The sequence below is a fragment of the Bufo bufo genome, chromosome 5, assembly GCF_905171765.1.
Source record: "Bufo bufo chromosome 5, aBufBuf1.1, whole genome shotgun sequence".
NCBI lineage: Eukaryota > Metazoa > Chordata > Amphibia > Anura > Bufonidae > Bufo > Bufo bufo.
This window is the reverse complement of record NC_053393.1, coordinates 390796720-390808564: the sequence shown is the minus strand read 5'-3', so window position 1 is coordinate 390808564 and position 11845 is coordinate 390796720.

Genomic DNA, 11845 nt, shown 5'->3' with positions numbered 1-11845 from the left:
CTGCATACTGCAGATGCCGGCATGTTAACCCCTTGTATGTCGCGGTCAAAGCTGAACGCGGCATGCAGAGGGTACGAGTGCCCTCCGCTTCCCCATCGGGTCCCCGGGCTGCAGTGGCAGGGACCCGATGGCAGAGAAGGCAACCCCGATGCCTTACATAGGCATCGAGGCTTGCCTTCTACGGAAGCCTGTGAGATCCAGGCTGGGTCTCACAAGCAGGCTGTCAGCATAAAAGCTGACAGCCAATGCATTACAATACAGGTTGTACCCCAGAAGTTGAAGTCCCAGAGAAGAACCAAAAAAAAGGGAAAAAAATAAATAAAAATATTTAAAAAATGAATAAAAAAAATAGTTTCAAGTAAAAAATATATAAAACACATAAAATTGTACATATTGGGTATTGCCGCGTCCGTAACAACCAGCTCTACAAAAATATCACATGATCCACTCCCTCACCTGAACGCCATAGAAAAAATACATAAAACAATCGGGCAAAAAATATTAAAAACAATGGCTCTCAGAATATGGAGACACTAAAACATAATGTTTTTTGTTTCAAAAATGCATTTATTGTGTAAAACTTAAATAAATAAATAAAAAGTAGACATATTAGCTATCAACGCATCCATAAGAACCTGCTGTATAAAAATATCACATGACCCATTCCCTCAGGTGAACACCGTAAAAAATAAAAACAGTGTCAAAAAAGCCATTTTTTGTCACGTTACATCACAAAAAGTCTAATACCAAGCGATCAAAAAGTCATATGCACCCTAAAATAGTACCAATCAAACCGTCATCTCATACCGAAAAAAATAAGCCCCTACATAAGACAGTCGCCCAAAAAAATAAAATAAAACTATGGCTTTCAAAATATAGAGACACAAAAAAATCATAAAAAAAAAAAAATGCTTTATTATGTAAAACTAAAACAAACAACCCAAAAAGTTGTCATATTTGGTATTGTCGCGTCTGTAACAACCTGCTCTATAAAAATAGCACATGTTCTAACCTGTCAGATAAACATTGTAAAAAACAAAAAATAAAAACAGTGCCAAAACAGCAATTTTTTTTTACCTTGCCTCACAAAAAGTGTAATGTAGAGCAGCCAAAAATCATATGTACCCTAAAATAATACCAACAAAACTGCCACCTTATCCCTTATTTTCCAAAATGGGGTCACTTTTTTGGAGTTTCTACTTTAGGGGTGCATCAGGGGGTCTTCAAATGTGACATGGCAACTTAAAATTATCCCAGTGAAATCTGCCTTCCAAAAACCATATGGCGTTCCTTTTCTTCTGTGCCGTGCCGTGTGCCCGTGCAGCAGTTTATGACATATGGGGTGTTTCTGTAAACTGCAGAATCAGGGTAATAAATACTGAGTTTTGTTTGGCTGTTAAACCTTGCTTTGTTAGTGGGGAACAAAAAATGATTAAAATGGAAAATCTGCCCAAAAATTAAAATTCTGAAATTAAGTGTAAAAAAAAGTTAAAAAAAATTGTTTTACAAAATTTTTTAAAGTTTTAAGTAAAAAAAAGCGTCCTTTTCCCAAAAAAAAGTAAAAGAAAATTGCAAAAATAGGGGAAAAAAGAAAAGTAGACAAATTAGGTATCGCCGTGTCTGTATCGACCGACTCTATAAAAATATCACATGCCCTAACCCCTCAAATGAACACCGTCAAAAAAATAAAATAAAAACTGTGCTAAAAAAAACATTTTTTTTGTCACCTTATATAACTAAAAGTGCAACACCAAGCGATTAAACCCAAAATAGTACCAATCTAACCGTCACCTCATCCCGCAAAAAAAGATACCCTAACTAGGACAATCGCCCCAAAAAAAAAAATACATGGCTCTCAGACTATGGAGACCCTAAAATATAATTTTTTTGTTTCAAAAATGATATAATTGTGTAAAACTTACATAAAAAAGTAGACATATTAGGTATCTCCGCATCCGTAAGATCATGCTCTATAAAAATATCACGACCTAACCCCTCAGTCGCCCAAAAAACAAACAAAACTATGGCTTTCAGAATGTGGAGACACTAAAAAAAAAAAAAAAAAAAAAAAGCTTTATTATGTAAAACTAAAACAAACAACCAAAAAAAGTCATATTTGGTATTGTCGTGTCCATAACAACCTTCTCTATAAAAATACCACATGATCTAACCTGTCAGATGAACGTTGTAAATAATAAAAAATAAAAACAGTGCCAAAACATCTATTTTTTGTTACCTTGCCTCACAAAAAGTGTAATATAGAGCAACAAAAAATCATATGTACCCTAAAATAGTACCAACAAAACTGCCACCTTATTCCGTAGTTTCCAAAATGGGGTCACTTTTTTGGAGTTTCTACTCTAGGGGTGCATCAGGGGGGCTTCAAATGGGACATAGGGTCAAAAAACCAGTCCAGCAAAATCTGCCTCCCAAAAACCGTATGGTATTCCTTTCCTTCTGCGCCCTGCTGTGTGCCCGTACAGCAGTTTACGACCACATATGGGGTGTTTCTGTAAACTACAGAATCAGGGCCATAAATATAGAGTTTTGTTTGGCTGTTAACCCTTGCTTTGTAAGTGGAAAAAAATTATTACAATTGAAAATCTGCCCAAAAATTAAATTTTTTAATTTTATCTCTATTTTCCATTAATTCTTGTGGAACACCTAAAGGGTTAACAAAGTTTGTAAAATTAGTTTTGTATACCTTGAAGGGTGTAGTTTCTAAAATGGGGTCACTTTTTGGAGTTTCTACTCTAGGGGTGCATCAGGGGTCTTTAAATGTGACATGGCAGATTAAAATCATCCCAGTGAAATCTGATTTACAAAAACCATATGGCGTACCTTTCCTTCTGCGCAATACTGTGTGCCCGTACAACAGTTTACTACCACATATGGGGTGTTTCTGTAAACTACAGAATCAGGATAATAAATATTGAGTTTCGTTTGGCTGTTAACCCTTGTTTTGTTAGTGTTAAAAAATGGATTCAAATTGAAAATCTGCCAAAAAAGTGAAATTCAGAAATTTCATCTCCATTTTCTATTAATTCTTGTGGAACACCTAAAGGGTTAACACAGTTTTTTAAATCAGTTTTGAATACCTTGAGGGGTGTAGTTTCTAAAATGGGGTCATTTTTAGGTTTCTATTATTTAAGCCTCACAAAGTGACTTCAGACCTGAACTGGTCCTTAAAAAGTGGGTGTGGAAATTTTCAGAAAAATTTCAAGATTTGCTTCTAAACTTCTAACGTCCCCAAAAAATAAAATGGCATTCACAAAATGATCCAAACATGAAGTAGACATATTGGGAATGTAAAGTAATAACTATTTTTGGAGGTATTACTATCTATTATAAAAGTAGAGAAATTAAAATTTGGAAATTTGTTAATTTTTCAAAATGTTTGGTAAATTTGGCATTTTTTAATAAATAAAATATTTTTTTTTAACTTAATTTTACCACTGTCATGAAGTACAATATGTGACGAGAAAGCAATCTCAGAATGGCCTGGATAATTAAAAGCGTTTTAAAGTTATCACCACATAAAGTGACACGTCAGATTTGCAAAAAATGGCCTAGTCCTTAAGGTGAAAAATTGCAGGGTCCTGAAGAGGTTAAGGTGAAAAATGTCAGGGTCCTAATCGGGTTAAATCAGCCTAACACACAGCACCCATTTCCTAACAACCATCAGTGAAAGACAGACGGTCCTTCAGTGTAGTTCAGTTTTTTTCACTGACCCACTAACTTGCATGGGTAAGTACTGCACAAAAAAATTCAGTGCAACAGATGCCCTGAATTTTGTTGCATTTTTCACACAGGTCCACTCATTTTGATGGGGTCCTTCTTGCGTGAGAAACACAAACGATAGGACATGCTGCATTTTTTGCCTGAGAAGACCCCCATGTGCAGAAACCGACTGAATTTAATGGATCTGCGTTCACTTTACATGCTGTTTCAAACATGGATGCCATTGGTATGTGAAAAAAGCCCTCTGGCGCCAGGCTATGGCCATGATCAAGGTCCTGGTAGGATGGAAACACTAGTGTCTGCCTTTTTTCTGTAATGTGTGGACCACGTTAATAAAGGACCACAAGTGCCGTGGTTTCTTCAACTTCTGGTGGATTTCCTTTCCATGGAGCACTGTCCACAAACCAGAGAGCAGGCCACTGTTGATTCACGTTCGACATCCACGTGTGAGACTCGCTATTGTGCATGAGCCCTAAAACCAGGAGTTTTATATCGTCGGTTATTTTGTTAAGATCCACCATATAGACATTGGTAAAAATGTATAAACTCTGCACTGCTTGAATCTTTATTTAGCATCTGAGGCCCTTAGATCAGCATGCGGATGAGAATTGCTCAAGACTCATAGGGTAGAAATATGATTTGAGTGAGTTTGACTTTGGAATATGTTCTTATTCCAGAATGGTGATTTTATCTCCAAAACAGCCTCCATCCTAGTATTTGCACAATGGAGATTTTGTAGGAAATGGAGCCCCAAAACAGAGTACCTGTGGCTGAAAACAATGGGCAGAATTCAACAATGAGTTATATATTTAGAAGGACATATATCATTCCCTTGCCCAAGGTTTCTGGCATCATAGTGTCGCATACACCACCCACGCCACACTTGTGAAAATATTTGAGACTTTCTGGGGGCTTTTCAAAAAAGTGGCACAGGTTTGTAATCTACCCCAGCTCCCTTGCTGGCTTAGATTTCATATCTGCTGCAGGGACCTGCACAGATGCACCACAGTAATTAATAGGGGTGCACTTCTTAATTGTGGCGCATAGGACACCAGTGAGACGTTAATCTTAAAAGATGCCTCTTTTAAGGCTCTTTTACACAAGCGAGTTTTCCGTCCGAATGTGATGCATGTAGTGAAACGCGTAGCATCTGAACTGAATCCTGACCCATTCATTTCAGTGGGTCTGTGTACACATTTTTCACACAACTTCACGTTGAGTAAAAATTTCAGGATGTTTTATATTGTGCATTCATCATGCAGCCAGGGTTCCATAGAAGCAAATGGGGCTTGTATGAAAAACGGAAGGCACTAAGATGCAACGCATTTTTCACTGATGGTTGCTTGGAGATGTTGAGTGTTATTCTTCATTTTTCCTACACGTGAGTGAAAAACAAAAATCTGCGTTAAAAAAAGAAGAAGTAAACACTGAGCGTAATCGCAGACAAAACTGATTGAACTTGCGTGCAAAACCATTAGTTTTTCCCTGAACAGATCTTGACTCATTCTGTATCGTTTGTGTGAAAAAGGTCTTAGATGTCAGGATTGCATCCTGTCATATGAAATCAGAAGACCTTTCTTAACCCTTTCCCACTCTGTAATAGTACTTTAAATGCCGAAGTTGCTGTTTTTTGTTCATTCCAGCTGCCAAAAAAAAACTAAAAAGTGATCAAAATGTTGTGTGTACCCCAAAATGCCACCAATGAAAACTACAAATTGGCTCACACATGTTTACCTCTGCATTTCAAAAAGCCATAGCATAGCTGTATGGGGGCTTGTTTTTTTGTGTGGAGTTGTATTTTAAATGACACTATTTTGGGGTATGTGGATGACAAAGTGAAAAAAAACCTTTGCAATTCTGCAATTGTTTTCTTGGATTTTGCTTTTACGGCATTCATCATGTGGTATAACTGACATAGTAACTTTATTCTGCTGGTCAGTATGATAGTTTTTCTACGTTTGCTCAATAAAAACTCTTAATTTTTTTGTGTCAAAGCACTAAAAAAAGTGAAATTTTAAAAAAATAGGTATAAGACAAACATTCAGTGATTTAACAATTATAAAGTAGGAGGCAGCATCCCTGATGGAGAGGAGTAATCATTGCCCTGATAAACCCTAGCCACCTCTCTCAACAGGGGGCCACCCTCATGGTGGATGGACCTTGCATAACCGTGCACTGTCCAGAGAGGGGTGATCCTCTGCTGAGAAGGGTAGCTCGGGTTTATCAGGGCAAGGCTCTCTGCCCTATGATTGCTCGTCTCTATTAGGGACGCTGCCTCCTATGTTATAATAATTATTACATTGAGTGATTTCAACAGGAGAAACTGATGTGAGGGATTACAAGCTGCACAGTTACAGGAGTTAGATCCATATATATTTGGACAGAGACAAAATTTTTCTTATTTTTATTCTGTACATTACCACAATGCATTTTGAACAAAACAATGCAGATGCAGTTGAAGTTCAGACTTTCAGCTTTAATTCAGTGGGTTGAACAAAGTATTTAGAAAAATTAAATAATTGTAAATAAAATGTTAATTTCTAATACTTGGTTAAAAACCCTTTGTTGGCAATGACTGCCTGAAGTCTTGAACTCATGGACATCACCAGACGCTGTGCAGGGCTCCAGACTAAAAAAAAAAAGGAGCCATTGGCTCCTAACCTGAAAAATGTAGTCGCCAAATTAAAATTTTTAGTCGCCAAATTTAAAATACATGTCTTACCTAGGGTGGTCACGATACAAAAAGTTTGACTCTATTTCGATACCATAAAAAAGTATTTCGATACTCGATACCACGTGAAAAAAATAAAATGTCTGGACCATAATAGATCCTAATTTTTGTCAGGACAAGGTGACTATAAAATGGCAAATTGCAATTTTTTTATTATTTTTTCTGTTACGACATTCACCGCATAGGAGATATTTTTTTGTATTTTAATAGTTCACACTTTTTTGGGTGTAGCGATATGTAATATTTATTTATTGTTTATATATTTTATATGTAAAATTGGGAAAGGGGGTGATTTAAACAATATTTTGGTGTTTGTTTTTTAACCTTTTTTTTATTTTTTACTTTTTATTTAATAACCATTTACCCCTTTAGGGGCTAGAACCTGGGATCTTTTCATCCCTTGTCCTATTCACCCTATTAGAGATCTATCAGGGTGAATAGGACTTCACACTCTCCCTGCTGCCTTGTGCATAGTGCACACAGCAGCAGGGAGCTGACTATGGCAGCCAGGGCTTCAGTAGCGTACTGGCTGCCATGGTAACCGATCAGAGCCCCAGGATTACACTGCTGGGGCTCCGATCAGAAGCTGCCACTAATGAGATGGGGACCCTGTGGCCACTGCCACCAATGATTATAATAGTTATAATACTGGGGGGGGGGGGGGGGGGGCGCACTGCGCCACCAATGATTCTACTTTATAATACTGGGGTTGGGGGGGTGCGGTGCACTGTGCCCAAGCCATCACACTGCCTCCGCCATGTTTTACGGATGAAGTAGTATGCTTTGTATCATGAGCTGTACCATGCCTTCGCCGATCTTTTTATTTCCATCATTCTCGTAGAGGTTGATCTTGGTTTCATCTGTCCAAAGAATGTTCTTCCAGAAGTGTGCTGGTTTTTTAAGATGTTTTTTTTTTTTAGCAAAGTCCAATCTAGCCTTCTTATTCTTGAGGCTTATGAGTGGCTTGCACCGTTCAGTGAACCCTCTGTATTTACTTTCATGCAGTCTTCTCTTTATGGTGGATTTGGATATTGATACGCCTATATCCTGGACAGTGTTGTTCACTTGGTTGGCAGTTGTGAAGGGGTTTCTCTTCACCATGGTAATTATTCTGTGATCATCCACCACTGTTGTCTTCTGTGGGCGCCCAGGTCACCAGTGCTTTCTTTCTTTCTCAGGATGTGCCAAACTGTAGATTTTGCCACTCCTAATAGTGTAGCAATTTGTCGGATGTTTTTTTTCTGTTTTCGAAGATGAAGGATGGCTTGTTTCACCTGCATGGAAAGCTCCTTTGACCACATGTTTACTTCTCAGCAAAATCTTCAAAATGCAAGCACCACATCTCAAATCAACTCCATGCCTTTTATGTGCTTAATTGAGAATGAAATAATGAAGGACTTGCCCACACCTGCCCATGAAACAGCCTTTGAGTCAATTGTCCAATTACTTTTGGTCCTTTTAAAAACAGGGTGCCACATGTAAAGGAGCTGAACCTCTTAACCACCTCCGGACCGCCTAACGCAAGATCGCGTTCCGGAGGTGGCAGCGCTGCGCACAGTCACGCATATATGCGTCATCTCGCGAGACGCGAGACTTCCTGTGAACGCGCGCACACAGGCGCGCGCGCTCACAGGAACGGAAGGTAAGAGAGTTGATCTCCAGCCTGCCAGCGGCGATCGTTCGCTGGCAGGCTGGAGATGTGTTTTTTTTAACCCCTAACAGGTATATTAGACGCTGTTTTGATAACAGCGTCTAATATACCTGCTACCTGGTCCTCTGGTGGTCCCTTTTGTTTGGATCGACCACCAGAGGACACAGGTAGCTCCGTAAAGTAGCACCAAGCACCACTACACTACACTACACTACACCCCCCCCCCCCGTCACTTATTAACCCCTTATTAGCCCCTGATCACCCCATATAGACTCCCTGATCACCCCCCTGTCATTGATTACCCCCCTGTCATTGATCACCCCCCTGTAAAGCTCCATTCAGATGTCCGCATGATTTTTACGGATGCACTGATAGTTGGATCGGATCCGCAAAACGCATACGGACGTCTGAATGAAGCCTTACAGGGGCATGATCAATGACTGTGGTTATCACCCCATATAGACTCCCTGATCACCCCCCTGTCATTGATTACCCCCCTGTAAAGCTCCATTCAGATGTCCGCATGATTTTTACGGATGCACTGATAGATGGATCGGATCCGCAAAACGCATCCGGACGTCTGAATGAAGCCTTACAGGGGCATGATCAATGACTGTGGTTATCACCCCATATAGACTCCCTGATCACCCCCCTGTCATTGATTACACCCCTGTCATTGATCAACCCCCTGTAAAGCTCCATTCAGATGTCCGCATGATTTTTACGGATCCACTGATAGATGGATCGGATCCGCAAAACGCATCCGGACGTCTGAATGAAGCCTTACAGGGGCGTGATCAATGACTGTGGTTATCACCCCATATAGACTCCCTGATCACCCCCCTGTCATTGATTACACCCCTGTCATTGATCAACCCCCTGTAAAGCTCCATTCAGATGTCCGCATGATTTTTACGGATCCACTGATAGATGGATCGGATCCGCAAAACGCATACGGACGTCTGAATGAAGCCTTCCAGGGGGGGTGATCAATGACTGTGGTGATCACCCCATATAGACTCCCTGATCACCCCCGTGTCATTGATCACCCCCCTGTCATTGATCACTCCCCCTGTCATTGATCACCCCCCTGTCATTGATCACCCTCTGTAAGGCTCCATTCAGACATTTTTTTGGCCCAAGTTAGCGGAATTATTTTTTTTTTTTCTTACAAAGTCTCATATTCCACTAACTTGTGTCAAAAAATAAAATCTCACATGAACTCACCATACCCCTCACGGAATCCAAATGCGTAAAATTTTTTAGACATTTATATTCCGGACTTCTTCTCACGCTTTAGGGCCCCTAGAATGCCAGGGCAGTATAAATACCCCACATGTGACCCCATTTCGGAAAGAAGACACCCCCAGGTATTCCGTGAGGGGCATATTGAGTCCATGAAAGATTGAAATTTTTGTCCCAAGTTAGCGGAACGGGAGACTTTGTGAGAAAAAAATTAAAAATATCAATTTCCGCTAACTTGTGCCAAAAAAATAAAATTTCTATGAACTTGCCATGCCCCTCATTGAATACCTTGGGGTGTCTTCTTTCCAAAATGGGGTCACATGTGGGGTATTTATACTGCCCTGGCATTCTAGGGGCCCCAAAGCGTGAGAAGAAGTCTGGTATCCAAATGTCTAAAAATGCCCTCCTAAAAGGAATTTGGGCACCTTTGCGCATCTAGGCTGCAAAAAAGTGTCACACATCTGGTATCGCCGTACTCAGGAGAAGTTGGGGAATGTGTTTTGGGGTGTCATTTTACATATACCCATGCTGGGTGAGAGAAATATCTTGGTCAAATGCCAACTTTGTATAAAAAAATGGGAAAAGTTGTCTTTTGCCAAGATATTTCTCTCACCCAGCAAGGGTATATGTAAAATGACACCCCAAAACACATTCCCCAACTTCTTCTGAATACGGCGATACCACATGTGTGACACTTTTTTGCAGCCTAGGTGGGCAAAGGGGCCCATATTCCAAAGAGCACCTTTAGGATTTCACAGGTCATTTACCTACTTACCACACATTAGGGCCCCTGGAAAATGCCAGGGCAGTATAACTACCCCACAAGTGACCCCATTTTGGAAAGAAGACACCCCAAGGTATTCCGTGAGGGGCATGGCGAGTTCCTAGAATTTTTTATTTTTTGTCACAAGTTAGTGGAAAATGCTGATTTTTTTTTTTTTTTCATACAAAGTCTCATATTCCACTAACTTGTGACAAAAAATAAAAACTTCCATGAACTCACTATGCCCATCAGCGAATACCTTGGGGTCTCTTCTTTCCAAAATGGGGTCACTTGTGGGGTAGTTATACTGCCCTGGCATTCTAGGGGCCCAAATGTGTGGTAAGGAGTTTGAAATCAAATTCTGTAAAAAATGACCAGTGAAATCCGAAAGGTGCTCTTTGGAATATGGGCCCCTTTGCCCACCTAGGCTGCAAAAAAGTGTCACACATCTGGTATCTCCGTACTCAGGAGAAGTTGGGGAATGTGTTTTGGGGTGTCATTTTACATATACCCATGCTGGGTGAGAGAAATATCTTGGCAAAAGACAACTTTTCCCATTTTTTTATACAAAGTTGGCATTTGACCAAGATATTTCTCTCACCCAGCATGGGTATATGTAAAAAGACACCCCAAAACACATTCCTCAACTTCTCCTGAATACAGAGATACCAGATGTGTGACACTTTTTTGCAGCCTAGGTGGGCAAAGGGGCCCATATTCCAAAGAGCACCTTTCGGATTTCACAGGTCATTTTTTACAGAATTTGATTTCAAACTCCTTACCACACATTTAGGCCCCTAGAATGCCAGGGCAGTATAACTACCCCACAAGTGACCCCATTTTGGAAAGAAGAGACCCCAAGGTATTTCGTGATGGGCATAGTGAGTTCATAGAAGTTTTTATTTTTTGTCACAAGTTAGTGGAATATGAGACTTTGTAAGAAAAAAAAAAAAAAAAAAAAAAAAAAAATCATCATTTTCCGCTAACTTGTGACAAAAAATAAAAAGTTCTATGAACTCACTATGCCCATCAGCGAATACCTTAGGGTGTGTACTTTCCGAAATAGGGTCATTTGTGGGGTGTTTGTACTGTCTGGCCATTGTAGAACCTCAGGAAACATGACAGGTGCTCAGAAAGTCAGAGCTGCTTCAAAAAGCGGAAATTCACATTTTTGTACCATAGTTTGTAAACGCTATAACTTTTACCCAAAGCATTTTTTTTTTACCCAAACATTTTTTTTTTATCAAAGACATGTAGAACAATAAATTTAGAGCAAAATTTATATATGGATCTCGTTTTTTTGCAAAATTTTACAACTGAAAGTGAAAAATGTCATTTTTTTGCAAAAAAATCGTTAAATTTCGATTAATAACAAAAAAAGTAAAAATGTCAGCAGCAATGAAATACCACCAAATGAAAGCTCTATTAGTGAGAAGAAAAGGAGGTAAAATTCATTTGGGTGGTAAGTTGCATGACCGAGCAATAAACGGTGAAAGTAGTGTAGGTCAGAAGTGTAAAAAGTGGCCTGGTCTTTCAGGGTGTTTAAGCACTGGGGGCTGAGATGGTTAAACCCTTCATCCAATTTTAATGTGGATACCCTCAAATGAAAGCTAAAAGTTTGGACTTTATGTCCATGTCCATTATATAACTATAACGAATAGGTTTTAGAAAACAGTGTTTTTCTTTGTTCGTTTTATTTTTTTTTGCATATACT